At 44.5% G+C, this 27,430-nt stretch overlaps 1 pseudogene across 1 annotated transcript; it reads left to right on the plus strand.

Annotated features, from left to right (window-relative positions):
- LOC311123050 (ribonucleoprotein PTB-binding 2-like) lies at positions 1–27,426 on the plus strand (annotated as a pseudogene). The gene is made up of 8 exons (XR_014615150.1): positions 1–865; positions 16,945–17,136; positions 22,610–22,728; positions 23,366–23,453; positions 23,620–23,718; positions 24,689–24,801; positions 25,610–25,934; positions 27,355–27,426. The product of XR_014615150.1 is annotated as a ribonucleoprotein PTB-binding 2-like (transcript).
- The last annotated feature ends 4 nt before the right edge of the window (positions 27,427–27,430 follow it).

A 27,430-nucleotide genomic window follows, 5' to 3' on the forward strand; every position in this document is an offset into this window, starting at 1 on the left:
TCTGTCTGTGTGTTTGTGTTTCTCCTTGTCTTTGTGTGTCCCTGTCCCTGTCTCCCTGTCGGTGTCCCCGTACATGTCTTTATGTATCTCTGTCCATTTCCCTGTCTCTTTGTATTCCTGTCTCCCTGTCTCTGTGTATCTCTGTCCATATCCCTGTCTCTGTGTATTCCTGTCTCCCTGTCTCTGTGTATCTCTGTCCATTTCCCTGTCTCTGTGTATTCCTGTCTCCCTGTCTCTGTGTATCTCTGTCCATTTCCCTGTCTCTGTGTATTCCTGTCTCCCTGTCTCTGTGTATCTCTGTCCATTTCCCTGTCTCTGTGTATTCCTGTCTCCCTGTCTCTGTGTATCTCTGTCCATTTCCCTGTCTCTGTGCGTCCCTATCCGTGTCCCTCCAGCGTTTGTGACCCTGCTGAACGGTGACCAGGCTCAGGATGCCATCCACTCCCTCCACCAGAGCAACATGCGTGGCCGGGACATCACGGTGCAGCTCCAGCCCACAGACTCCTTGCTCTGCCTCACCAACCTGCCCCACACCTTCACCGCCCAGCAGCTGGAGGACCTGGTCCGCGCCTACGGAAACATCGAGCGCTGCTTCCTGGTCTACAGCGAGCTCACCGGACACTCCAAGGGCTACGGCTTCGTGGAGTACATGAAGAAGGACTCAGCGTCGCGGGCGCGGTCGGAGCTGCTGGGGCGACCTCAGGGGGACCGTGCGGTCATGGTCCAGTGGACAGACGTAAACCAGCTGACTGAAGGTCACCACCTCCACTCTAAGTGCCTCTGTGTGGACCGGCTGCCCCAGGAGTATGAGACGGAGGAGCTGACCCTGCTGTTCTCAGACCGCTACAAGCCTGTCTTCTGCCAGGTGAGTCCGAGGCAGAGTACTTATTTGTGATGCTTTCAAGTTCAACACCTCAACGGCCCCAATGCTGTGCGAATGGGGGGTTGCCGGGGTGAGGCCTGGTTACCGTGACACCAGCGTGACTCGTCTTTCCCTGCCTGCCAGCTCTTCCTAACAGAGCATCTCCACGTTCAACTCCTCCCCTCCTCTTCCCCATCCCTTCATCCTTCCTTCTCCTCCACCCCTACGTCCCTCCATCCCCCTCTAACTCTCCACTCCCTCCCACACAGAAAACAATACGCCTACGTCATCAAAGTCCCATGATGGTTTGTGGGTGTTTGACTCATGTTTCCTAGCTGTTGCAGAGCCAGCAGGCTTTAACCTACGGTTCAGCATTGTGAGTGTGTGTGTGCACGTGTGTGTGTGTGTGTTGTGAAGAGATGAAAAGCTGTAGTTCTTCTCCTACACTCTGCCATTACCACAACATCTTCCCTAATGGTTTCTTCCACAAATCCCATTACTCCCAGAGATCTATGCATTGAGCTCCACTCCAAAGGCCTTGCTCCACCCCTATAGCCTTTAGCCTCATTCACAGTTCCACACTGTTCTCAGCCTTAGGCTCCTTTCCTATTCTAACTGTTACAAATGGTTTTACTCATCTCTCTGTCTACCCTCTCTATTCAACCCCCTATCAAATCCACACGTAGAAGGCCCTTAACTCCTATACCTTAACCCCTCCACCCCCACCCCCACCCCCACTACCATACCTATGGAGTGCGCTAAGGGCCCTCCTCCACCCTAACCACTCTGATCTCCCTTAGTCTGCTGCCTCCCAAGGGCCCTTCTATCCCCTGGCAGCAGTGCTTAAAAGTGACTCAGCCCCTTAAGTGATATCAGGAGCTAGGCTGAGAACGCCAGGGCCGTTACAAAGCTATGTGTTAGCAGCAGGTAAATTACATTAGACAGAAGTCACTCTGTTTCTATGTTTCTCTCTCTCTCTCTCTCTCTCTGGCTAGGGGCAGGAGAGGGCTCTCAGGCACAACAGTACGTTACATTAGTCATCACTGACAGTGATAAAGCAGGGTACCTGTGAGAGGAGAAGAGAGGAGTTAGGAGGAGTTGGAGAACTCAGTGACAGAGAGGTAAAGTGGTAAAGATGGGTGAATGGTGTGGGATGAGGGGAGTGAAGAGGAGGTACTCAGATGATTTATTTGGATACTGCACAGGCGCAGGTTTATAGCCAACACACACATACACACGCACAAACACACACGCACAAACACACACTGGATGGGTTCACTACTGTGCAAGGCAGAGTGGAGCTGACTTATACCTGTTTGCTAAGTCACACTAAAAAAAAACCATAAACACCTTCTGTCACAAGGTGTCATTTTCATTCACACTTTTACACATATAATCACACCCTTTTCTCTTAGACGCTGGGACTCTCCTCCTCCTAGTGTCTTCTGTCCCAGCCTCTCAGTGAGTCAGTCTGTCCTCTGTCCCAGCCTCTCAGTGAGTCAGTCTGTCCTCTGTCCCAGCCTCTCAGTGAGTCAGTCTGTCCTCTGTCCCAGCCTCTCAGTGAGTCAGTCTGTCCTCTGTCCCAGCCTCTCAGTGAGTCAGTCTGTCCTCTGTCCCAGCCTCTCAGTGAGTCAGTCTGTCCTCTGTCCCAGCCTCTCAGTGAGTCAGTCTGTCCTCTGTCCCAGCCTCTCAGTGAGTCAGTCTGTCCTCTGTCCCAGCCTCTCAGTGAGTCAGTCTGTCCTCTGTCCCAGCCTCTCAGTGAGTCAGTCTGTCCTCTGTCCCAGCCTCTCAGTGAGTCAGTCTGTCCTCTGTCCCAGCCTCTCAGTGAGTCAGTCTGTCCTCTGTCCCAGCCTCTCAGTGAGTCAGTCTGTCCTCTGTCCCAGCCTCTCAGTGAGTCAGTCTGTCCTCTGTCCCAGCCTCTCAGTGAGTCAGTCTGTCCTCTGTCCCAGCCTCTCAGTGAGTCAGTCTGTCCTCTGTCCCAGCCTCTCAGTGAGTCAGTCTGTCCTCTGTCCCAGCCTCTCAGTGAGTCAGTCTGTCCTCTGTCCCAGCCTCTCAGTGAGTCAGTCTGTCCTCTGTCCCAGCCTCTCAGTGAGTCAGTCTGTCCTCTGTCCCAGCCTCTCAGTGAGTCAGTCTGTCCTCTGTCCCAGCCTCTCAGTGAGTCAGTCTGTCCTCTGTCCCAGCCTCTCAGTGAGTCAGTCTGTCCTCTGTCCCAGCCTCTCAGTGAGTCAGGTGTGGCGTCTCCTCTGTCCTCTCAGTGACCGTTGTGACAGGAGGACCATGACCCCATTTCTATGGTCAGATCATGGTCACAGTACGGTCACTTTAAAGTCTTCAGTCTCACGTCTATAGTGACCAGGAGGTCTGCAGCTGTCACAGACTGACAACCAGTGCATTTGGGTTTATGTCAGCTTGATGAACACACACACACTTCCCCTAGACGGACTGACACCCAGGTCCTGGTGAGAGAACCCCTCTTGACCTCTGACCTCTGCTGAAGGGCTGACTGGAGTCCCCTGTCCTGTCACTCCTCATCTGACTGGCAAGTCACACCATGCATACTAGATGTGCTGCACATATGAATATATTCACACACACACACACACACACACACACACACACACATACACATACACATACACATACACATGCAGGCACGTGTGGACTCAAATGCACATACACAAACACACACACACACAAAGCACTCTCACTTTCACTTTCACACATACAAAGACAAACACAGACAAGCACAAACACTCACACCAGGTATGCTGTGATATAATATACTGATATATATATATATATATATATATATATATATATATTGAAGTGGATTTAACAATTGACATCACCTGGTCAGTCTATGTCATGGAAAGAGCAGATGTTCAAAATATTATATATATATATATATTATTATTATAATTTTTGGAACATCTGCTCTTTCCATGACATAGACTGACCAGGTGATGTCAATTGTTAAATTCACTTCAATCAGTGTAGATGAAGGGGAGGAGACAGGTTAAAGAAGGATTTTTAAGCTGGATTGTTCAGAAGGTGAATGGGCAAGACAAAAGATTTAAGTGCGTTTGAACTGGGTATGGTAGTAGGTGTCCGGCGCACTGGTTTGAATGTTGCAAGAATTGCAACGCTGCGGCGTTTTTCACTCTCAACAGTTTCCCGTGTGTATCAAGAATGCTCCACCACCCAAAGGACATCCAGCCAACTTGACACAACTATGGGAAGCATTGGAGTCAACATGGGCCAGCATCCCTGTGGAACGCTTTCGACACCTTAAAGAGTCCATGCCCCGACGAATTGAGGCTGTTCTGAGGGCAAAAGGGAGTGCATCTCAATATTAGGATGGTGTTCCTAATGTTTTATACACTCTATACAGTGGGGGAAAAAAGTATTTAGTCAGCCACCAATTGTGCAAGTTCTCCCACTTAAAAAGATGAGAGAGGCCTTTAATTTTCATCATAGGTACACGTTAACTATGACAGACAAAATGAAAAAAAAAAATCCAGAAAATCACATTGTAGGATTTTTTATGAATTTATTTGCAAATTATGGTGGAAAATAAGTATTTGGTCAATAACAAAAGTTTCTCAATACTTTGTTATATACCCTTTGTTGGCAATGACACAGGTCAAATGTTTTCTGTAAGTCTTCACAAGGTTTTCACACACTGTTGCTGGTATTTTGGCCCATTCCTCCATGCAGATCTCCTCTAGAGCAGTGATGTTTTGGGGCTGTCGCTGGGCAACACGGACTTTCAACTCCCTCCAAAGATTTTCTATGGGGTTGAGATCTGGAGACTGGCTAGGCCACTCCAGGACCTTGAAATGCTTCTTACGAAGCCACTCCTTCGTTGCCCGGGCGGTGTGTTTGGGATCATTGTCATGCTGAAAGACCCAGCCACGTTTCATCTTCAATGCCCTTGTTGATGGAAGGAGGTTTTCACTCAAAATCTCACGATACATGGCCCCATTCATTCTTTCCTTTACACGGATCAGTCGTCCTGGTCCCTTTGCAGAAAAACAGCCCCAAAGCATGATGTTTCCACCCCCATGCTTCACAGTAGGTATGGTGTTCTTTGGATGCAACTCAGCATTCTTTGTCCTCCAAACACGACGAGTTGAGTTTTTACCAAAAAGTTATATTTTGGTTTCATCTGACCATATGACATTCTCCCAATCCTCTTCTGGATCATCCAAATGCACTCTAGCAAACTTCAGACGGGCCTGGACATGTACTGGCTTAAGCAGGGGGACACATCTGGCACTGCAGGATTTGAGTCCCTGGCGGCGTAGTGTGTTACTGATGGTAGGCTTTGTTACTTTGGTCCCAGCTCTCTGCAGGTCATTCACTAGGTCACCCCGTGTGGTTCTGGGATTTTTGCTCACCGTTCTTGTGATCATTTTGATCCCACGGGGTGAGATCTTGCGTGGAGCCCCAGATCGAGGGAGATTATCAGTGGTCTTGTATGTCTTCCATTTCCTAATAATTGCTCCCACAGTTGATTTCTTCAAACCAAGCTGCTTACCTATTGCAGATTCAGTCTTCCCAGCCTGGTGCAGGTCTACAATTTTGTTTCTGGTGTCCTTTGACAGCTCTTTGGTCTTGGCCATAGTGGAGTTTGGAGTGTGACTGTTTGAGGTTGTGGACAGGTGTCTTTTATACTGATAACAAGTTCAAACAGGTGCCATTAATACAGGTAACGAGTGGAGGCCTCTTAAAGAAGAAGTTACAGGTCTGTGAGAGACAGAAATCTTGCTTGTTTGTAGGTGACCAAATACTTATTTTCCACCATAATTTGCAAATAAATTCATTAAAAATCCTACAATGTGATTTTCTGGAAAAAAAAATGCTCAATTTGTCTGTCATAGTTGACGTGTACCTATGATGAAAATTACAGGCCTCTCTCATCTTTTTAAGTGGGAGAACTTGCACAATTGGTGGCTGACTAAATACTTTTTTCCCCCACTGTATATATAGAAATTAAGAGAAATTAACCTGTATGGCAAGAAATTCAATTTCTCCATATCTCTAAAACTATTGGGGACACATTGGCAATGGGGATACTGGGTACACAGACGTCCCTGAATTCTGAATGTGTGATTATAAGGCTGCTGTTTGTCATCTGAGTCCGTCATGTCATCACTCCTCTCCCTCCACACACTTCAGCCAGCTGAATGACAGCTGTCACAAAGTCCATGAGGCATATAGACCACCACATGTACATAATGTCTGTAATATCTTTGGGTGGTATGAATATATGCACGTGTGTATGACTGTTTTTCTCAACCTTTTTAGTGCCAGAGCTAGACATGCTAGGGTCTTTCCCATTTGAGGTTTGCTTGAGAAAACTTGAGAAGTGATTCAATCAGTGCCAACTAACTACCTGACAGATCAGCCTGCAGCATCCCACAGACTGTGTATGTCTCTGTTCTGAGTCATGGCTGGTGTTAGTTTAGTAAGAGTAGATAGATGACCTGCCAGAGACATGGAGCGTATGGCAGTGACTGTCTGTAGAGTGTGTATAGAGACACGTCTCCATTTGCAGGACCATATGGCGTGGCTGTGAAGGTCTGAGCACATATCCTGCTCTCTCGTTCTCTCAGTGTGTGTGTGTGTTTATGTTTATGCTTGTGCACTGATCTGTATAACAAGACTGGTTCACTCTGACTTATCTGTCCCTGGTGCACAGACTCTCTCTCTCTCTCTCTCTCTCTCTCTCTCTCTCTCTCTCTCTCTCTCTCTCTCTCTCTCTCTCTCTCTCTCTCTCTCTCTCTCTCTCTCTCTCTCTCTCTCTCTCTCTCTCTCTCTCTCTCTCTCTCTCTCTCTCTCTCTCTCTCTCTCTCTCCCTCCCTCTCTCCCTCTCTCCCTCCCTCCCTCCCTCTCTCTCTCAGTGGAAGTGCAGAGCTGAGACCACTATTGATCAACTTCAACCAAAGGGTCTCTAGTCTGAACCCTCTCGCCATAAATTCATATTTGCAGGTTGCATAGGGAAAGCTATTGCACACTAGCCAGCTGTAGGCCTATGTTTTTAGATTTATTGGACGAGAGAATCAGAGTGGGTATTGTTCTTGTTTTTACCAGTTAGACAATGATTAACTGATGTAGATGTATCTGTGTATGTTGTTGTTTATTAATGTGTACCCCCATGGGGTCAGTGCTGGTGTCTGTTCTGAGGGTTTGGTTTCCCTCTCAGCTGCTTGACACCCAGCTAAATTACAACTCCTACTCTCTGCTCTGTATATAGAGCCCTCGGAGTCAGATCTGTGCATTACACACACGCATGCAGACACACACACACACACACTTTGTGTAGAAGATGAATGAGCATAACAGCTTAATACGTTTGTGTGAGAATGCAAGTGTATGTGTGTGCCGCTCTCTCTTTTTCTAACTCATTCTCTCTCTCTCTCTCTCTCTCTCTCTCTCTCTCTCTCTCGCTCTCGCTTTGCCCTCGCAGCCATCACTCACTCACGGCAACCTCCCTTCCTCCCTCCCTCAGGGCGTTGAAGTGGTAGACTGGTAAGGAGGAGAGGAAGGTAATTTCCATAGTGTATGGCTAATGTATGCTGATGGCCTATCGACCTCCTCCTACACACCTCTCCTCCTCATCCCTCTATTGTCAGACCAAAGGGACTGGCAGACGAGTGGGAGTGGAGGAAATGGTGGGGTGAGAGGATGGGGGATGGAGGGTTATGACAGCAGCTGCGTTATGTATGGAGAATCTCTAACTTACAGTGTATTCGGAAAGTATTCAGTCCCCTTGACTTTTTCCACATTTTGTTATGTTACAGCCTTATTCTGAAATGGATTAAATAAAAAATGTTCCTCATCAATCTACATACAATACTCCATAATGACAAAGTGACATTTTTGAACATTTATTTAAAATAAAAAACAGAAATACCTTATTTACATAAGTATTCAGACCCTTTGCTATGAGACTCTAAATTGAGATCCGGTGCATCCTGTTTCCATTGATCATCCTTGAGATGTTTCTACAACTTGATTGGAGTCCACCTGTGGTAAATTAAATTGATTGGACATGATTTGGAAAGGAACACACCTGTCAATATAAGGTCCCACAGTTGACAGTGCATGTCAGAGCAAAAACCAAGCCATGAGGTCGAAGGAATTGTCCGTAGAGCTCCGAGACAGGATTGTGTCGAGGCACAGATCTGGGGAAGGGTACCAAAAAATGTCTGCAGCATCGAAGGTCCCCAAGAACACAGTGGCCTCCATCATTCTTAAATGGAAGAAGTTTGGAACCACCAAGACTCTTCCTAGAGCTGGCCACCCAGCCAAACTGAGCAATCAGGGGGAGAAGGGCCTTGGTCAGGGAGGTGACCAAGAACCCGATGGTCACTCTGACAGAGCTCCAGTGTGGAGATGGGAGAACCTTCCAGAAGGACAACCATCTCTGTAGCACTCCAACAATCAAACCTTTATGGTAGAGTAGCCAGACGGAAGCCACTCCTCAGTAAAAGGCACATGACAGCCCGCTTGGAGTTTGCCAAAAGGATTCTCTGGTCTGATGAAACCAAGATTAAACTCTTTGGCCTGAATGCCAAGCATCACATTTGGAGGAAACCTGGCACCATCCCTACGGTGAAGCACCAAATACAGGTGTGCCAAGCTTGTACTGTCATACCCAAGAAGACTCGAGGCTATAATCGCTGCCAAAGGTGCTTCAACAAAGTACTGAGTAAAGGGTCTGAATACTTATGTAAATGTGATATTTCCGTTTACATTTTTTTTTTTATCCTGCTATTAAAAATACATGTTTTTGCTTTATCATTATGGGGTATTGTGTGTAGATTGATGAGGGATAAAAACAATTTAATCCATTTTAGAATAAGGCTGTAACAAAATGTGGAAAAAGTCAAGGGGTCTGAATACTTTCTGAATGCACTGTATGCGATTCAGTCCAGTTGTGTCCTGCCTTGTCATACCTTTCCATCTAGCTGAACAGTGACCAGCAGTGAGCAGGAAGCCTATATTATGTCAGTTGGTCTGCATTAGCTATATTTAAGTTTCATGTTTTAATGTCACGTGCACAAGAACAGTGAAATACCTTTCTTGCAAGCTCTATTATGACAGGACTGATCAGTGATATGATATTTCTGATCAGTGTGATGTTGTTTTGATGGACGGGGGAGTTGCTTTTCTTTCGAGAGCAGGGACATTTCTGAGTGACCCCAAGCTGTTGAATGGTAGTGTATGTCTCTTATTTGATTGTGTTCTACGTTTTAATTGGTTTTCAGAGCTTGAAATTCCAGGCTTATTTTAGATTTTCAAATCAAATTTTATTTGTCACATGCGCCGAATACAACAGTGCAGTTTAAGAAATAGTTAAGAAAATATTAAGAAAACACAATAAAATTACAATAACGAGGCTACATACAGGGGGTACCGGTACCGAGTCAATGTGTGGGGGGGGGGACAGGTTAGTCGAGGTAATTTGTACATGTAGGTAGGGGTAAAGTGACTATGCATAGATAATAAACAGCGAGTAGCAGCAGTGTAAAAACAAAGGGGGGGGGGGGTCAATGTATGTATAAAAAAAAAAATTATGCACTCACTAACTGTAAATCGCTCTGGATAAGAGCGTCTGCTAAATGACTAAAATGTAAATGTGAAAATGACTGACAGGGTCTGATGCATTATTTAACGTGTACGGGATCGGTGTCCCGTATACGGGACGGTTGAGCTAACGTGCGCTAATGTGATTAGCATGACTGCTCTAAGTAACAGCAAACTTTCCAGGACATAGACATGTCTTATATGGGCAGAAAGCTTAAATTCTTGTTAATCTAACTGCACTGTCCAATTTACAGTAGCTATTATAGTGAAAAAATACCATGCTATTGTTTGAGGAGAGTGCACAACAACAAAAAACTTATCACGGCATCTGGTTTGATACATTCACCTCTGAAGGTAAGTAATGTACTTACATTCAGTAATCTTGCTCTATTCGTCATCCTAAGGGTCCCAGAGATAAAATGTAGCATAGTTTTGTTTGATAAAATCAATTTTTATATTCAAATGTAGGAACTGGGTTCTACAGTTTGAACCCCAGCTGTCTCTGGCTCCACACCCTCCCCGCCCAGCCATCTAGATGTGTAAAAGTTAGTGTATAAGCTAATGATCCATCATGTATGACATTCCTGGGAGTGTGTAAACTTACATTTTGTATTACCATATCATTTTTGTATGTTCTCTATAGTTATGTACTTGAAAATGTATTAATTGACCAATTCGGCACATTTGGGCAGACTTGATACAAAATAGTCCAGTATTGCAATGCTTCACCGGATCAATCTGAAACTTTGCACACCCAGTGCTGCCATCTAGTGGCCAACATCTAAATTGCGCCCAAACTGCAATATTATATTGTGGCCTTTCTCTTGCATTTCAAAGATAAAAATAAAAATAATAATAATAGAAAACACATGTTTTTTTGTTTGTGTTATCTTTTACCAGAGCTAACATTTCCACAAACTTCAAAGTATTTCCTTTGAAATGGTATCAAGAATATGCATATCCTTGCTTCAGGTCCTGAGCTACAGGCAGTTAGCGAAAATGGAAAGAAATGGTCCGATTCTTAAGAGGTTAGCTGATCCCTTCTGCTGACTGACACAATGGTTTTTATCCCAAATGGTCCCCTATTCTCAATGGGCCCTGGTCAAAGGTAGTGCACTATGTAAGGGAATAGGCTGCCATTTGGGATGCAATCAAGTACCAGGATGTATGGCTCCTTGTCCAATTGCCTTGGGCTTAAATTGACTCATTTCCGGGCAGGGGCATTACTGACCAACGCCCTCCTTCACTCCATCTATCCGTCTCTCTTCCCCTCCCTCCTTCCATCCCTCCATATCTCCCTCTCTCTCTCTCCCTTCACTCCTATTGATGGACAGTAACCGTATAGCAATAATAACTCTGTGTCAGGAGACATTACAGTGGGTATCATAAGTATTCACCCCCTTGGATATTTTCACATTTTGTTGCATTACAAAGTGGGATTGAAATAGATTTGAATTGTGATTTTTTTTCTGTCATTGATCTACACAAAATACTCCACAGTGTCAAAGTGAAATTACAATTCTACAAATGTTTACAAATTAATGCAAATTAAATAACTAAAATATAGTTGTTGCATAAGTATTCACCCCCTTTGTTTAGGCAAGACTTAACAAATTTGGCTTAACAAATCACATAATAAGTTACATGGATTCACTCTGTGTGAAATAATAGGGGTTGACATGATTTTTGAATGACTAACCCTTCCTCTGTCCCCCATACATATAACATCTGTCCCTCAGTCAAGTATTGAATTTCAAGAACAGATTCAACTACAAAGTTTAGGGAGCTTTTCGAAAGCCACATAAAGAAGGGCAGTGATTGGTAGATGGGTAACAATCATAAATCAGACATTGAATATCTCTTTAAGCATGGTTAATAATGTAACCACCCAGGCACATCAAAAATACAGTCGTCCTTCTGATCTGATCTGAGCTGCAGGACAGGAAGGAAACTGCTCAGGCTTGTCACCATGAGGCCATTGGTGATTTTAAAACAGCTACAGAGTTCATTTGCTGTGATGGGAGAAAACTGAGGCTTGATCAACTGCATTATAGCGACTCCACAATAATGTCCTAAATGACAGAGTGAAAAGACGAATACAAATATTACTAAAGTAATACTGCAAAATAAAATCTTCAAATCCAACACAACACATCACTGAGTAACTGCCTCTTTATTTTCAAACGTGGTGGCTGCATCCTGGTATGGGTATGCTTGACATCGGCAAAGACTGGGGAGTTGTTTTGGATAAAAAGAAACGGGATGGAGCTAAGCACAGGCAAATCCTAGAGGAAAGCCGAGTTCAGTCTGCTTTACACCAGACACAGGACAATAACCTAAAACGTAAGGCCAAATCTACACTGGAGCTGTTTACCAAGAAAACAGTGAATGTTCCTGAGTGGCCAAGTTACAGTTTTGACTTAAATCTGATGGAAAATATATGGCAAAACTTGAAAATTGCTGTCAAGCCATGATCCCTATCACCTTGACAGAGCTTGAAGAAATTTGAAAAGAATAAGCGGTAAATATTGCACAATCGCACTTAGAGAAGACTCACAGCTGTAATCGCTACTAAAGGTATTTCCAACATGTATTGACTCAGGCGGTTGAATACTTATCTTATCAAGATATATTAGTGTTTTATTTTTCATGAATCTTTAAAAAATCTTCAAATTTTTCTTCCACTTTAACATTACAGAGTATTTAGTGACCATTTTAATCCCACTTTGGAACACAATAAAATGTAAAGAAATCCAAGGGGGGTGCTTATTGTTGTTTCTTTTATTGAACCTTTGTTTAAGCAGGGAGTTATACTTCGATCACAGTCTCTTTCGCAGATTACTCTATACACTACCAGTCAAAGGTTTGGACACACCTACTCATTCAAGGGTTTTTCTTTATTTTTACTATTTTCTACATTGTAGAATAATAGTGAAGATATCAAAACTATGAAGTAACACATATGGAATCATGTAGTAACCAAAAAACTGTTAAACAAATCAAAATATATTTTATATTTGAGATTATTCAAATAGCCACGATTTGCCTTGATGACAGACAGCTTTGCACACTCTTGGCATTCTCTCAACCAGCTTCATGAGATAGTCACCTGGAATGCATTTCAATTAACAGGTGTGCCTTCTTAAAAGTTCATTTGTGGAATTTCTTTCCTTCTTAATGCGTTTGAGACAATCAGTTGTGTTGTGACAAGGTAGGGGGGGTATACAGAAGATAGCCCTATTTGGTAAAAGACCAAGTCCATATTATGGCAATAACAGCTCAAATAACCAAAGAGAAACGACAGTCCATCATTACTTTAAGACATGAAGGTCAGTCAATACGGAACAAGTGCAGTCGTAAAAACCATCAAGCGCTATGATGAAACTGATCTCATAAGGACCACCACAGGAAACGAAGACCCAGAGTTACCTTTGCTGCAGAGGAGAAACACGAGCAATAGACATTAGACCGGTGGAAATTTGTCCTTTGGTCTGGAATCCAAATGTAAAAATGTTTGGTTCCAACCGCCGTGGCTTTGTGAGACGTGGTGTGGGTGAACGGATGATCTCTGCATGTGTATTTCCCACCGTAAAGCATGGAGGAGGAGGTGTTATGGTGTGAGGGTGCTTTGCTGGTGACACTGTCTATGATTTATTTATAATTCAAGGTACACTTAACCAGCCTGGCTACCACAGCATTCTGCTGTGATACGCCATCCCATCTGGTTTGAGCTTAGTGGGACTATTATTTGTTTTTCAACAGGACAATGACCCAACAGACCTCCAGGCTGTGTACAGTGGCTTGTGAAAGTATTCACCCCCCTTGGTATTTTTCCTATTTTGTTGCCTTACAACCTGGAATTAAAATTGATTTTTTGGGGGTTTCTATCATTTGATTTACACAACATGCCTACCACTTTGAAGATGCAAAATATTTTTTTTTGTGAAACAAACAACAAATAAGACATGAAAACAGAACTTGAGCATGCATAACTATTCACCCCGCCCAAAGTCAATACTTTGTAGAGCCACCTTTTGCAGCAAATACAGCTGGAAGTCTCTTGGGGTATGTCTCTATAAGCTTGGCACATGTAGCCACTATGATTTTTGCCCATTCTTCAAGGCAAAACTGCTCCAGCTCCTTCAAGTTGGATGGGTTCCGCTGGTGTACAGCAATCTTTAAGTCAACCACAGATTCTCAATTGGATTGAGGTCTGGGCTTTGACTAGGCCATTCTAAGACATTTAAATGTTTCCCCTTAAACCACTCGAGTGTTGCTTTAGCAGTATGCTTAAGGTCATTGTCCTGCTGGAAGGTGAACATCCGGCCCAGTCTCAAATCTCTGGAAGACTGAAACAGGTTTCCCTCAAGAATTTCCCAGTATTTAGCGCCATCCATCATTCTTTCAATTCTGACCAGTTTCCCAGTCCCTGCCGATGAAAAACATCCCTTGGGGTGATGAGAGGTGTTGGGTTTGCACCAGACATAGAGTTTTCCTTGATGGCCAACAAGCTCAATTTTAGTCTCATCTGACCAGAGTACCTTCTTCCATATGTTTGGGGAGTCTCCCACATGCCTTTTGACGAACGCCAAACGTGTTTGCTTATTTTTTTCTGTAAGCAATGGCTTTTTTATGCCCACTCTTCCATAAAGAACAGGTGTATATATACTGAGATCATGTGACAGATCATGTGACACTTAGATTGCACACAGGTGGACTTTATTTAACTAATTATGTGACTTCTGAAGGTAATTGGTTGCACCAGATCTTATTTAGGGGCTTCATAGCAAAGGGGGTGAATACATATGCACGCACCACTTTTCCGTTATTTTATTTTTTTAATTTTTTGAAACGTAATTTTTTTCATTTCACTTCACCAATTTGGACTATTTTGTGTATGTCCATTACTTGAAATCCAAAATAAAAATCCATTTAAATTACAGGTTGTAATGCAACAAAATAGGAAAAACACCAAGGGGGATGAATACTTTGCAAGGCACTGTACATACAGTGCTGCTTGAAAGTATGTGAACCCCTTGTGCATTTACAGATTTTTTCCATGAAATCTTCATTTAATCAGAACCAGTCTTTTTGGTCTGACATAACAGGTTTATATTTACCAATACCATATGTTGGTGTAGAGGAAATGATGCGTGTAGTTGATTTTTAATTTTTAAAGGGATTAATGCAGGTGCAAAAATAAGTGAACCCCAAGTTGCATTAGTTAAATCAAGTAGGTAAGTAGAATCAGGTGGGTAAATAATTTGCTACGAAATGAACCAATCAAAGGAGAGATCGTTAGGAAAGAGTTTGGGCGGGACTGATAAATATAGATAAGAGACCTGGTCAGTTTGGTGTTACCCATCCAGGTGAATGTAAAGCACACCATGCAGAGAGGAAAGGAGATATCAGAGGACATCAGGATGAGGGTAGTGAGAGCAAATCAGTGTGGGGAAGGCTATAAAATCATCTCAAAAATATTTGAGCACCATCAGTCCACTGTGAGGCAAATAATTTACAAACGGAGATCATTTAACATAACAACTCGGCCTAGAAGTGGACGCCCTTCCAAAATATTCCCAAGAGCCACTAGAACAATAATACATCTGGTAAAATCCTACCCAAACATAACATCTAGAGATTTGCATACCTCCTTTGGTGCATCTCAGATAACTGTGCATGCTTCAACAATAAGAAGAACACTGAATCAAAATGCCATTCATGGGAGGGTTGCTATGAAGAAGCTTCTGCTGTCAAAAAAAGAACCAAACTACCTAACTTTGCCAGAGACCACCTGGACAAACCTGAAGGACTATTTTGTGTATGTCCATTACATGAAATCCAAATAAATATCCATTTAAATCACAGGTTGTAATGCAACAAAATAGGAAAAACGCCAATGGGGATGAATACTTTTTCAAGGCACTGTAAGGGCTATTTGACCAAGAAGGAGAGTGATGGCGTGCTGCATCAGATGACCTGGCCTCCACAATCCCCCGACCTCAACCCAAATGAGATGGTTTGGGATGAGTCGGACCGCAGAGTGAAGTAAAAGCAGACAACAAGTGCTCAGCATATGTGGGAAAAGCATTCCAGGTGAAGCTGGTTGAGAGAATGCCAAGAGTGTGCAAAGTCATCAAGGCAAAGGGTGGCTATTTGAAAAATCTCAAATCTCAAATATATTTTGATTTGTTTAACACTTCTTTGGTTACTACATGATTCCATATGTGTTATTTCATAGTTTTGATGTCTTCACTATTATTCTACAATGTAGAAAATAGTAAAAAAAGAAAAAAAACTCTTGAATGAGTAGGTGTGTCCAAACTTTTGACTGGTACTGTACAAATTAATGTACACATCAATTACACAATACATGAAAAGCAAACACAATACATGAAAAGCAATACACAATCATATGAAACAAACACATTCTTCAGTAAAAAAGGCCCTCTAACATCCACCTGAATTGCCCTAGAGGCACCAACTCCTCCCACTTTAAGGAGTTTTGGAGATCATTCCAGATGAGGCGCAAGAAATTACTAAATGCAGATTTACCTAACTCTGTGGAGATTGAAGGGATCTCCAGGGTTAGCCAACCCTGATTCCGGGTCTCAAGGTGAACAATGAAGTAAGGTATGACGGACGTTTATGCAAAAGGGCTTTATAGAGAAAAAGAGCGCAATGCATCGATCTGCGAGACTTCAAAGTGGGCCAGCCTACTTTCTGATACAAAATACAATGATGTGTACTGAATCTATCGCCATAGCCAATAACCGGAATGAATGTTGACTGAATGATTTGTTTCCTGCTATTTAACGAAAGACAAGACCTGTTCCTATAGAAGAAGCCTATTTTAATTCTTCATTTCTTAACTAACTCATCAAAATGCTTTTTGAAAGATAGCTTTTCGTCAATCCAGATGCTCCGAGGGACAAGATCAATGAGGGCACCATCCAAATTGGATGGAGACCAGCCTGCAGGAAACTGCTCTGTCATTGTGTCAGTACTGAGAAGAGTAGTGCTTGTTTTGTGTGTACGTGTGTGCACTATGTGTGTGTGTGTTTATTTGTCTAAGTCTAAGGAGTAGGAGTAGGAGTACCATACTGTATTACATCTCTCATAGCTCAGGTTGATTCTGTGAAAGCCAGACGCTTTGATAATGGGCTGAAAAGAGCTCTTTCACAATCTACTGCAGACTATCTCTCTCTCTCTCTCAAATTCTGAGCCAGAATTCCCCAGAGAAGACACACGTAGACAGGGAGAGAAAGAGAAAAGGAGAGAGTGAGCGCGAGAGAGTTGGACGTGAGTTGGAGCTCACCTTGTGAGAGGATACTGCCAGTCTCTGGCATCACGACAAGGTTGTTGCAGTATTCCACACACAGTCTAATTGTGATGGGCTCCATCATGCAAGGTTTTGTTTGCTTGTTTGTTCTGTGCTGTTTTGAGTGAGGTGTGTGGTTGTAACACGTGTATTCTCTGTGTTTCAGCTGGCCCAAGATGAGGGCAGCCCGCTGCGTGGCTTCGGGGTGGTGGAGTATGAGAGTGCAGAGCAGGCGGAGGCCATACTGATAGAGATGGACAGAACACTGGTGGGAGGACAAGAGATCCGTCTCTCTCTCTGCACCCCCGGAACCTCAGGCAGGAGCACATTGGCCGCTCTCATAGCTGCTCAGGGCGTGGTGAGTGACTGGACACACACATGCACACACACACAAGGTAGGTACACACACTCCCGCCTCACACATTTATTAAAAAGAGAAAATATAGATACATTTTACTGATTCGGATATAGTAAAAACTTGGACCACCTGGAAATGCATGTGCTATGTACAGTACTAAACGGATGGTTCCATCAACTTGCTGCATACACACACTCAATATGCTTGCACACATTCATACATGCATACATACATATACATGAATACACTGAATACATGCATACAAATTGCCTCCCACTCATTCTCTCCCTCTGGTGCTGTGCGGCTGTAACACTAACAATAACAGTGGCAGTTATAATTACAGTTGTCCCAGTGTAGAACTGGCTCACAATAAACCCACTCCCTCTGACGAAAAGAAATCATGCAGCGCCCGCTGCCGCTCTAACAAACATACACATACACAAACAGACACACACACACTGCTCGAATGTACTCAAAACACATGCACAGACAAAATCATGCACACACACATACACACATACATTGAGGTCGGCACAAACAAAATGCGCACACTAAAAGCAGCACCTCATCTCTCCCCCATTCACTCATTTCTACCTGCGGAGCTGTCAGGAACTGAAGGAACTGTCAATCTGTCAACACCTCAGCGTCACTAAATAAAACTCTCACTGGTCATACCAGGTGATCCAGCACATACCAGGTGATCCAGCACTAGGTACTGTATACAGTAGTACTGTACAGTATTGTATAGATTATTGTCCTCAGAAGACCCCTGTATATCAGGTTTCGGTTTAAAGTGAGCAGATAAACTCTTATGTCTGTTAGTTTTACTGTAGTAATCTTAATGGAATTGAGATTTGCATTTGTATAACAGAGTGATACAAGGTAGCCTTATAGACTTGAGACAGTATAGACTTAAGAGGGAACCTTAGTGAGGACTATTCACTTAGGGGCCGATTCCGACCCGAGTTAAGCGTTTATAAATGGAACTTAATTCCCTTTTAATGCACTTCTTCTCTCTATGCGTATTCTGACCTTGAACTTAAGCATGAGAATAGCATGCTATTCACCCGCGATTCGTTTGGGGTGGAGCTAGAATAAATGAAGGTGTGGCAGACGTGTGTCTACAGATACGTCGTATTCTGACCTTGACTTCATTCTTCATAATGCCACCACCTTTATGCGTGAGGAAACCATGAATAAGGTCTAGCTAACCTACCGGTTCCAAATGGGAAATGCATGTACTTTCGTTTTTTTAAGATAGAAATAACACCATTCTCCATGCACTGTAATGTACAACTTGATAAGAGCTAGGTAAATGAGTAATCCGTTTGGATAAGGGAATTGTAAATATAAATTACACTCTTTCTATTTTACCTTTTAATCACTGGAGACAAATGTGAAACCAGTCGTATGGCAGCAAACTGAAGCATATCAACATATCAACTTTCCCACAGTAGAGTTTATGAAATGCTGTGCCATTATGCAGAATTTTTACCTGAAGGGATGGGCACTCTACAATGTCTTAATTACAGGTTACCCCGACTTTCTCTGTTTCCTATTTCTATCATGTTAAATATTAAATGTCAGTATTGACCGTCAGTAGGCAGAATAACCACACATATTCAACTGCCAATTTACTGTTAGTTCCCTTCAGTTGGTACAGCCTGCATTATCATTCCATTGTAAATATTTTTTTAGTATACATTCATTTGCTTCCTCGGTAAGCACCCTCAAGGCCGTACGGTTGTTGCTGAGGATCATTAGTAACAGTTGATAATATAAAAAAAAGACATGTAGCCTAATTAAATGATTATTGAGCGGCGCGCAGACCAAACAGTAAAAGTTTGAACCCGACGCATGGCGCAATACTTGTCCATGTCATCACACAGTTCCATGGTTAGTGCAGGCAATAGATGAGGGTATAGCCTACTATTGTACACTATTCTCCCTATTATAATCATCCAACATGACCATGGGTTGAAGAACTGAATGTCGCAATTTTCAGAATAAATCAAACCACCGTTTTCTTTCTTTCATGCGTGAAGGCTCTCCAAACCTATTTTTTATGATTCATAAATACTTTCCTAAATCTAAATAATCTACAAGATCAGAGCATTTTTTAATCTACCAATTGGTGCTGAAACAGATACAGTGCATTCGGAAAGTATTCAGACCCCTTGACTTTTTCCATTTTTGTTACGTTACAGCCTTATTCTAAAATTGATTCAATAGTTTCTCCCCCCCTCATAAATCTACACACAATACCCCATAATTACAAAGCAAAAACAGTTTTTTTGAAATTTTTGCAAATGTAATAAAATAAACGTAAATATCTCATTTACATAAGTATTCAGACCCTTTACTCAGTACTTTGTTGAAGTACCTTTGGCAGCGATTACAGCCTCGAGTCTTCTTGGGTATGACGGTACAAGCTTCTCAAGCTCTGTCAGGTTGGATGGGGAGCGTCGCTGCACAGCTGTTTTCAGATCTCTCCAGAGATATTCGATCGGGTTCAAGTCTGGGCTCTGGCTGAGCCACTCAAGGACATTCAGAGACTTGTCCCGAAGCCACTCCTGCGTTGTCTTGCCTGTGTGTTTAGGGTCGTTGTCCTGTTGGAAGGTGAACCTTCGCCCCAGTCTGAGGTCCTGAGCGCTCTGGAGCAGGTTTTCATCAAGGATCTCTCTGTAGTTTGCTCCATTCATCTTTCCCTCTATCCTGACTAGTCTCCCAGTCCCTGCCACTGAAAAACAACATCCCCACAGCATGATCCTGCCACCACCATGCTTCACCGTAGGGATGGTGCCAGGTTTCCTCCAGATGTGGCGCTTGGCTTTCAGTCCAAAGAGTTCAATCTTGGTTTCATCAGACCAGAGAATCTTGTTTCTCATGATTTGCGAGTCCTTTAAGTGCCTTTTGGCAAACTCCAAGTGGGCTGTCATGTGCCTTTTACTGAGGAGTGGCTTCCGTCTGGCCACTCTACCATAAAGGCCTGATTGGTGTAGTGCTGCAGAGATGGTTCTCCCATCTCCACAGAGGAACTCTGGAGCTCTGTCAGAGTGACCATTGGGTTGTTGGTCAACTCCCTGACCAAGGCCCTTCTCCCCCGATTGCTCAGTTTGGCTGGGTGGCCAGCTCTAGGAAGAGTCTTGGTGGTTCCAAACTTCTTCCTTTTAAGAATGATGGAGGCCACTGTGTTTTTGGGGACCTTCAATGCTGCAGAAATGTTTTGGTACCCTTCCCCAGATCTGTGCCTCGACACAATCCTGTCTCGAAACTCTACGGTCAATTTCTTCGACCTCATGTCTTGGTTTTTGTTCTGACATGCACTGTCAACTGTGGGACCTTATATAGACAGGTGTGTGCCTTTCCAAATCATGTCCAATCAATTGAATTTCCCACAGGTGGACTCCAATCACTCCAATCAAGTTGTAGAAACATCTCAAGGATGATCAATGGAAACAGAATGCAACTGAGCTCAATTGAGTCTCATAGTAAATAAGGTATTTCTGTTATTTCTTTTTTATACATTTGCAAAAAAGTAAAAAAATAAAAATTGTTTTCGCTTTGTCATTATGGGGTATTGTGTCTAGATTGATGAAGATGTTTTATTTATTTAATCCATTTTAGAATAAGGCTGTAACGTAACAAAATGTGGAAAAAGGGAAGGGGTCTGAATACTTTCCGAATGCACTGTATATTTAGGTGGCTTTCTTTCATTGATCCCGAATATTCTGAACCTGTTCTCTCGATATATTCTAGTCTGTGGACAAAATTCAAACTAAAAGGTACACCGTATTTAAAGGGATGGCTTAAGATAAATGTACTGAAAACCCTATTGAATGAAAACTCCACAGGAAAATCTGTTGGACAGCAAGTAGGAGGGTTTTCAGCTGTTGAATTAAATGTATTCAGCGCATGCAAGGGAACCACGCCTGCGAAGCCCGATACGCACCTGCATAAGGCAAGTCTGAATACCAACTGCTGAGAAGTGCGTAGGAATGGTGTGAATACCTATGTCGGAATCAGCACCTTAGTGACCACTGTGCTCAGAGGAGGATTCCTCCTGTCATTCCTTCAGTTTGTGAAACTGAGTGTGAACACAGGACCAGATGGACCTCCCCCCTCCTCTCTTCTTCTCTCCTTCCCTCTCTCTCTGGTGTGATTGTGTGGGAGTCAGGCTTTCTTATGCTTGAAGGAAACAGACAGCAACCAACCAAACACACTGATGCGCACTGACATTTTCTGAGAGAGAGAGAGAGAGAGAGAGAGAGAGAGAGAGAGAGAGAGAGAGAGAGAGAGAGAGAGAGAGAGAGAGAGAGAGAGAGAGAGAGAGAGAGTGAGAGAGAGAGAGAGAGAGAGAGAGAGAGAGAGAGAGAGAGAGAGAGAGGAGAGAGATGAGAGAGAGGAGAGAGAGAGAGAGACTATTTTCTTCTTCTCCCTCTGAAAGACGCTGTCAGCGACAGTTCACACTGTGCTTCGGTGACAAACCTGTCTAGCTAACATACACTCTGTATGGCAGGCTAAAACACAGGCCATCAGAGGTAGTAATGCACACTAAAATGCACACTGTGCTTCATGTATTTAACAGGATACAAGCAAGCCTGAATTCAGCTGAACTTTGTTTAAGGCTTGGGTAAATATAATCTTGGTAATGTTATTGTGAATGTCTACTCTGTGAGTCAGTGTCTGTGGGCTAGAGCGTGCTGTACTGTGCTGCTAATAGCACTTATAGTGCAGGTGATAGCATTTTAGGTTCCATCAGTTTCCATCACATAATGAGCAGGGAGTATTTGAGGCCCTTGAATTCCAGTGTGTGTACTGTAGACCAAGCTTATGGTGTTTAGCTAGTGTGTGTCTTCCTTACCCTCTGGCTGATAATCTGGCCTAAACCGAGCTAACCTCAATCCATTCTATCCCCTGGCTGAAGCTCCATATGGTAACATATGGAGAGGACTCCCCCATATCTCCTCCCCGACCCCAGTGGGAATGCATGTCCTGACCCCCTTAACTTGGTTTAGTGGCTCACAGAAAACGCATTGCTGTAGCACAAGGAGCAGACCTGAAACACTGCTAGATCCCTCCCTCCCTCCCTCCCTCCCTCCCTCCCTCCCTCCCTCCCTCCCTCCTCCCCTCCCTCCCTCCCACCCTCCCTCCCTCCCTCCCACCCTCCCTCCTCCCTCCCTCCCTCCTCCCACCCTCCCTCCCTCCCTCCCTCCCTCTCTGTTCTCCAGTAGCAGATGGGTACCATGCTGTAAACAAGTGACCATGATGCATCAGGAACCGCCTAATGAGGAGATCCCAGGCTCCACACAGAAACAGAAACTAGCACACAGAGTCTATGACACTACCATAATTACACCACTATTACTACGTTTTACTATACTATCACTACACTGTCACTACACTACACCACCCTTTCTGAAATAGAGCAAGCTGTGCTAACCTTTCCTTGTGTGTGTGTGTGTGTTGGCAGATGTTGAGTAATAAGAAGGGGTTACTGCCGGAGCCCAACCTGGCCCAGTTACTGAACAGCATGACCCAACCAGCAGCCTACAGGTCTTCATGAGGCCCTACCCACACTGGGAACGAGGAGTGAAACACACACAGACATACAGGCAGGCAGGCAACAATTAGCTGGACTCTCTTACTTAGAGGACTATTGTAAATTACATTTATAAATCAACTTATTTGCTAATATGTCGTTTATCATGTAGATTTTATCCATCTCTTCCTCTCTGTGCCCCTAGAAAGATAGAAATGGCTTTTGATTAGCATGTCCTGTCCAATCAATTCTAAGCAGGTTTCTTTTTGATGAATGCCTAATCATATATTTAATGAACTTGTTCTCAGACTTCATCAGAACAGATGAGAGCAGGCAGGCAGGAAGGAAGGAAGGGTGGCTGAGAGGCTGGCTCTTTAAAGAAGTAAAATTAGCCCCAGATTAAATGTTAAACTTTCTACCTATTCTGGAGGCAGCAACCATTAGCTTTGACGCATGCATTTATTCTGAGGAGGTTGTGGATCATTAGCTGGAGTTGTCGCTAAGACTGTATCTCAGTGCTGTGTTCCATGCTCTGTTTCAGGTGCACTGTAGCTTAGTGAAGTCTACAATTTGCCAAAACACTTAAGCTGTTTAATAAAGACATATTTTTCTATTTAACTTCCGTTATCCTCCAAGATGTACTATTTACCATGCCCCTCCCCCCTTCCCACCCCTCTCTGTCTCCAGGGAAGTTTGGGCGGCCCCCCAGCCTTTCTCCATTCCCTCCGACCCCCCCTCACAGCAGCCCTGCTACAAACTGGGGAAGGTACAGCAGGTGAGAATACTGTGGAGTTTGTGAAAGTGTGTGTGCATACGTGTGTGTGTGTACACAGGAGTGGGTCACAGGGAGTGGAGTAATGAGTGTGTGTATGGTAACATGTGTTACAGGATGTTCTAAATGTGTGTGTACTGTTTTTCTCCTGTGTTGTTTTCTCTCCCAGAGTGCCATGTTGGGGAACGGGCTGGTGCTGCAGAACCTCCTGCACATGCAGCTGGCACAGCAGCAGCTCCTGCACATCAAAGACAAGCACATCAGCAATGTGAGACAACGTGTGTGTGTGTGTGTGTGTGCTTGAGCGTGTGTGTGCTTGAGCGTGTGTGTGCTTGAGCGTGTGTGTGCTTGAGCGTGTGTGTGCTTGAGCGTGTGTGTGCTTGAGCGTGTGTGTGCTTGAGCGTGTGTGTGCTTGAGCGTGTGTTTGCTTGAGCATGTTTGTGCTTGAGCGTGTGTTTGCTTGAGCGTGTGTGTGCTTGAGCGTGTGTGTGCTTGAGCGTGTGTGTGCTTGAGCGTGTGTGTGCTTGAGCGTGTGTGTGCTTGAGCGTGTGTGTGCTTGAGCGTGTGTGTGCTTGAGCGTGTGTGTGCTTGAGCGTGTGTGTGCTTGAGCGTGTGTGTGCTTGAGCGTTTGTTTGCTTGAGCGTGTGTGTGCTTGAGCGTGTGTGTGGTGGGTTTTCTATTGGCTGCCTCTGTCAGTCATTTGTAATGAAATATAACAACATTAGGAATAACCTACTCTGCACAGTTAATTGGTTCCATGCAGAAATTATTGTAAAAAATCATTCTCACAATATTGAAACTTCAGTTCCCATAGAGACTACGTTCTTTCTCTTTAATTCCTGAATGTTCCTGTGTGGTATAGCAATAAAGAGATGCATTACACTACTCTGGGTTTCTGCATATTTTATGTCGTTTTAAAAGCACATTGTGACATTGTAACTACAGCCATATATAGAGAGAGTGTGTGAGAGAGAGATATCTTCATGTAACACACTGCTGTGTGCTCTGTTAGCTCCAGCCATAGTGGTACTGCTCTCAGTGTGTACGTGGATTGGAGCCATGCTAGTGGAGTTTCTGCATTAGTCTCACAATCTTTGCTTTTCTTCTACTTCTCTCCTCCCATTATCTGTTTCTCGTTTGCTCTCGGACACTCTCACTCATATTTCATCACCTTCTGCTTTCTAGCATCTTTTTTTCCACCTATTTTCTTATCCTCTTCTCTCTCTTCCCCTCCCTAGGTATCCAGTCTGTTGGGTGACCCTTCTCGTCTACTCCTACAGAAAGCCCTGGGTCTCCAGACCTCCAGCCCACATGGCCCTGGGCAAAGGTCTGCTGGGTGACTCCCCCACCGGTGAGTGGCCTGGGCTGGGTATGTATAGATCCACAGCCCCCATTCGCACCACCTAGCCTGGAGGTCCTGCCTCTTGTCTGTAACTGTTCTTCTCAGACAGACAAACCACATTTGCAATTCAAATCCTCCAAATGACAAAGTCAGTATTTATGGAAATGTATTGAAATGAGTATGTGTCTCATCTGGCGGATGTGGTCCATGTTTGCTAGGATTGTGTTGTTTGCTGCAGGCCCATAATGGCTGACTCTGCGCTGGGCTGTGCAGGTCATTCATTACAGGGATATAACAGCTGGAATGAATGAAACCTGGGGCTTGCAGGATGAAACAAAGTAGGAGGCTTCTGCTCTGCTGCTGGTGAATAGATATTATGTATGAGGTGATCCGTTCTGAAATGTCATAACCTGAGTTAATGTATCTTCACTTGCTCCTGGGTAGATAATGGTATTTTTGTGTTGGATACATTGTGCTGTACAACTGTATTAACAGTGCTTGTATAGTATAGTAGAATCCACCTAACCTCTTGAAAGCCTATAGCTTGAGCCACAGCATGTGTACTGTACTGTGTTTACTCCTACTGTAGTGTACTGTAGGCTAGCAGGAAGTAAAGTGACTCACAAAAGCAGATGGACCCAGTCTGTGAATGATTACTGCCTCTGGTGTGACAGTCCACCTTCCTCCTCTATTCTTTATCTCTCCTTCATCCCCCCCTCTCTCCCTCTGTCCCCCTCCCCTCTGTCCCTCTCTCCCCTCCCCTCTGTCCCTCCTCCCCTCCCCCTCCCCTCCCCTCCTCCCTCTCTCCCCTCCACAGAGTTGGGTCAGGAGTGCCTGCCAGCGTCCAGTCAGGCCTCAGTTGTCGGCACGCGGGCATGATGCCCCTACCTGCAGGCACGGGCACCACCTGGGCATAGCCGGGGGAGGGGAGCTGAACGGGGCCTGCGTCTCCACCACAGCCTCTGATAGGCAGCCAGCGCCTCCTGGGGACCACGATGCACGCTCAGCCCCAGGGACAGAGCTACTCCGCTGGGAATGAGCAGCCCGGGGCTGGGCCCCCCCCACCACCCAAAGCCCCAGGGGGCCCACCCAGCTCGGCCTACACAGCTACAGTAGCACTGACAGCAAGCCCAGCTAGTGGAGTGAGTATAGAGCACAGACGCAGCCCAACAATACAGCGATACAACAGGCTCTAGAGCCTGGCACTGACTGAGATACCGGTAGCTCTCTCCTCTGCCCACCAGCCCTCTCTCATTCTCTCTCTCTCTCCTCATTCTCTCTCTCTCTCTCTCTCTCATTCTCTCTCTCTCCTCATTCTCTCTCTCATTCTCCTTCTCTCGCTCTCATTCTTGCGCTCTCTTTTCTATGCACACATTATATCTCCCTCTCAACACACTCCACTCACTCTCCTAGCTCCTAGCCCCTCTGCCTATAGTTTCCCTGGCTGTCGGTTCCTATCTCCCTCTTTTTCCTTCTCTCCTTCCGCTCTTTCGTTCGTACTATCTGTCTGTCTGTCCCGTCCAGCTCGTCTCTTCTTTTCTCTCCTTCACCCCTTCACGTTGAGGGAGCACTTTAGAGGGGCCCTAAGGTTCTCTGGTTTAGTCTCCTCTGTCTGTCTGTCTGTTTGTCTTTTCTTTCTTTCTTTCTTTCTCTCTCTCTCTCTTTCCTCTGTTTTCCCATTCTGTCTTTCTCTGACTCCTCTGAAACGTCAACATTTGTTTATGAGTTGGGGCTCTATGACCTTGGGCCTTTTCGCCCAATTTAGTCCTCAGAAACTCTGGCCTCATCATAGGCACACACAAACACACACCTCGACAGAACACACACACACGAAGAGCAGGAACAGAAACCCTGAAGGGTCTGTCGCCTCAGGATTTACCCACAATGCACTGCTTCCACCAACCACCACTTCCCACACACTCTCTCTCTCTCGTCTCTCTCTCTCTCATCTCTCTCTCTCTCTCTCTCTCTCGCTCTCATCGCTCTCTCTCCCTCCCTCCCTCTCCGTGTGTGTGTGATGGCATGCCTCTGAGGTTCATTATTATTCCTCTCCCACCGCTCCCACTCTGGAGAACGTCTTAAAGGAGCCACAGTGTCACCATAATGGAGCCCAGCTCCCAACAGGGGCACAGTAATTAACACAATGTGTTTGTGTGTGTGGTGTCTGTGTGTGTTTCAAGTGTCCACCATGGCACCAGGCACCGGCATTTGACTGCCACCTGTGAAGTATAGTTTATGGCGTGGATAGGAGTCATAGGACCTTGAGATACGTGATAGATTGACGCAGCTACACAAGGCTGTATAATGTTGTAAGGCCGTTATATAGAGACCTGATGGTGTGGCAAAGTGGGAGGCAACACTTAGTATTTTAAGGGTGTACAGCATTGTGACTTGAACATCTGTAGGGTACTGTATATTGTTGAATTGCCATTAATGATGAATTAGTATGATGTAAGTTTCAGAAATAATGCAAAGTGGGTTGTTAATTATATGGTTTAGTTACAGTACTTAGGTAACAATGTGGTAAGGTAAAGGGTTATCTATCTGTGTCTGTGTCTTCAGGCTCCCAGCAGTCATATCTCTCTTCTGGGTGAACCCCCTAAAGAGATGAAGCTACCCTCCAACCCCTACCTGAATC

This window comes from Coregonus lavaretus, assembly GCF_964263955.1.
Source record: "Coregonus lavaretus genome assembly, contig: HAP1_SCAFFOLD_5980, whole genome shotgun sequence".
Taxonomy (NCBI): Eukaryota; Metazoa; Chordata; class Actinopteri; order Salmoniformes; family Salmonidae; genus Coregonus; species Coregonus lavaretus.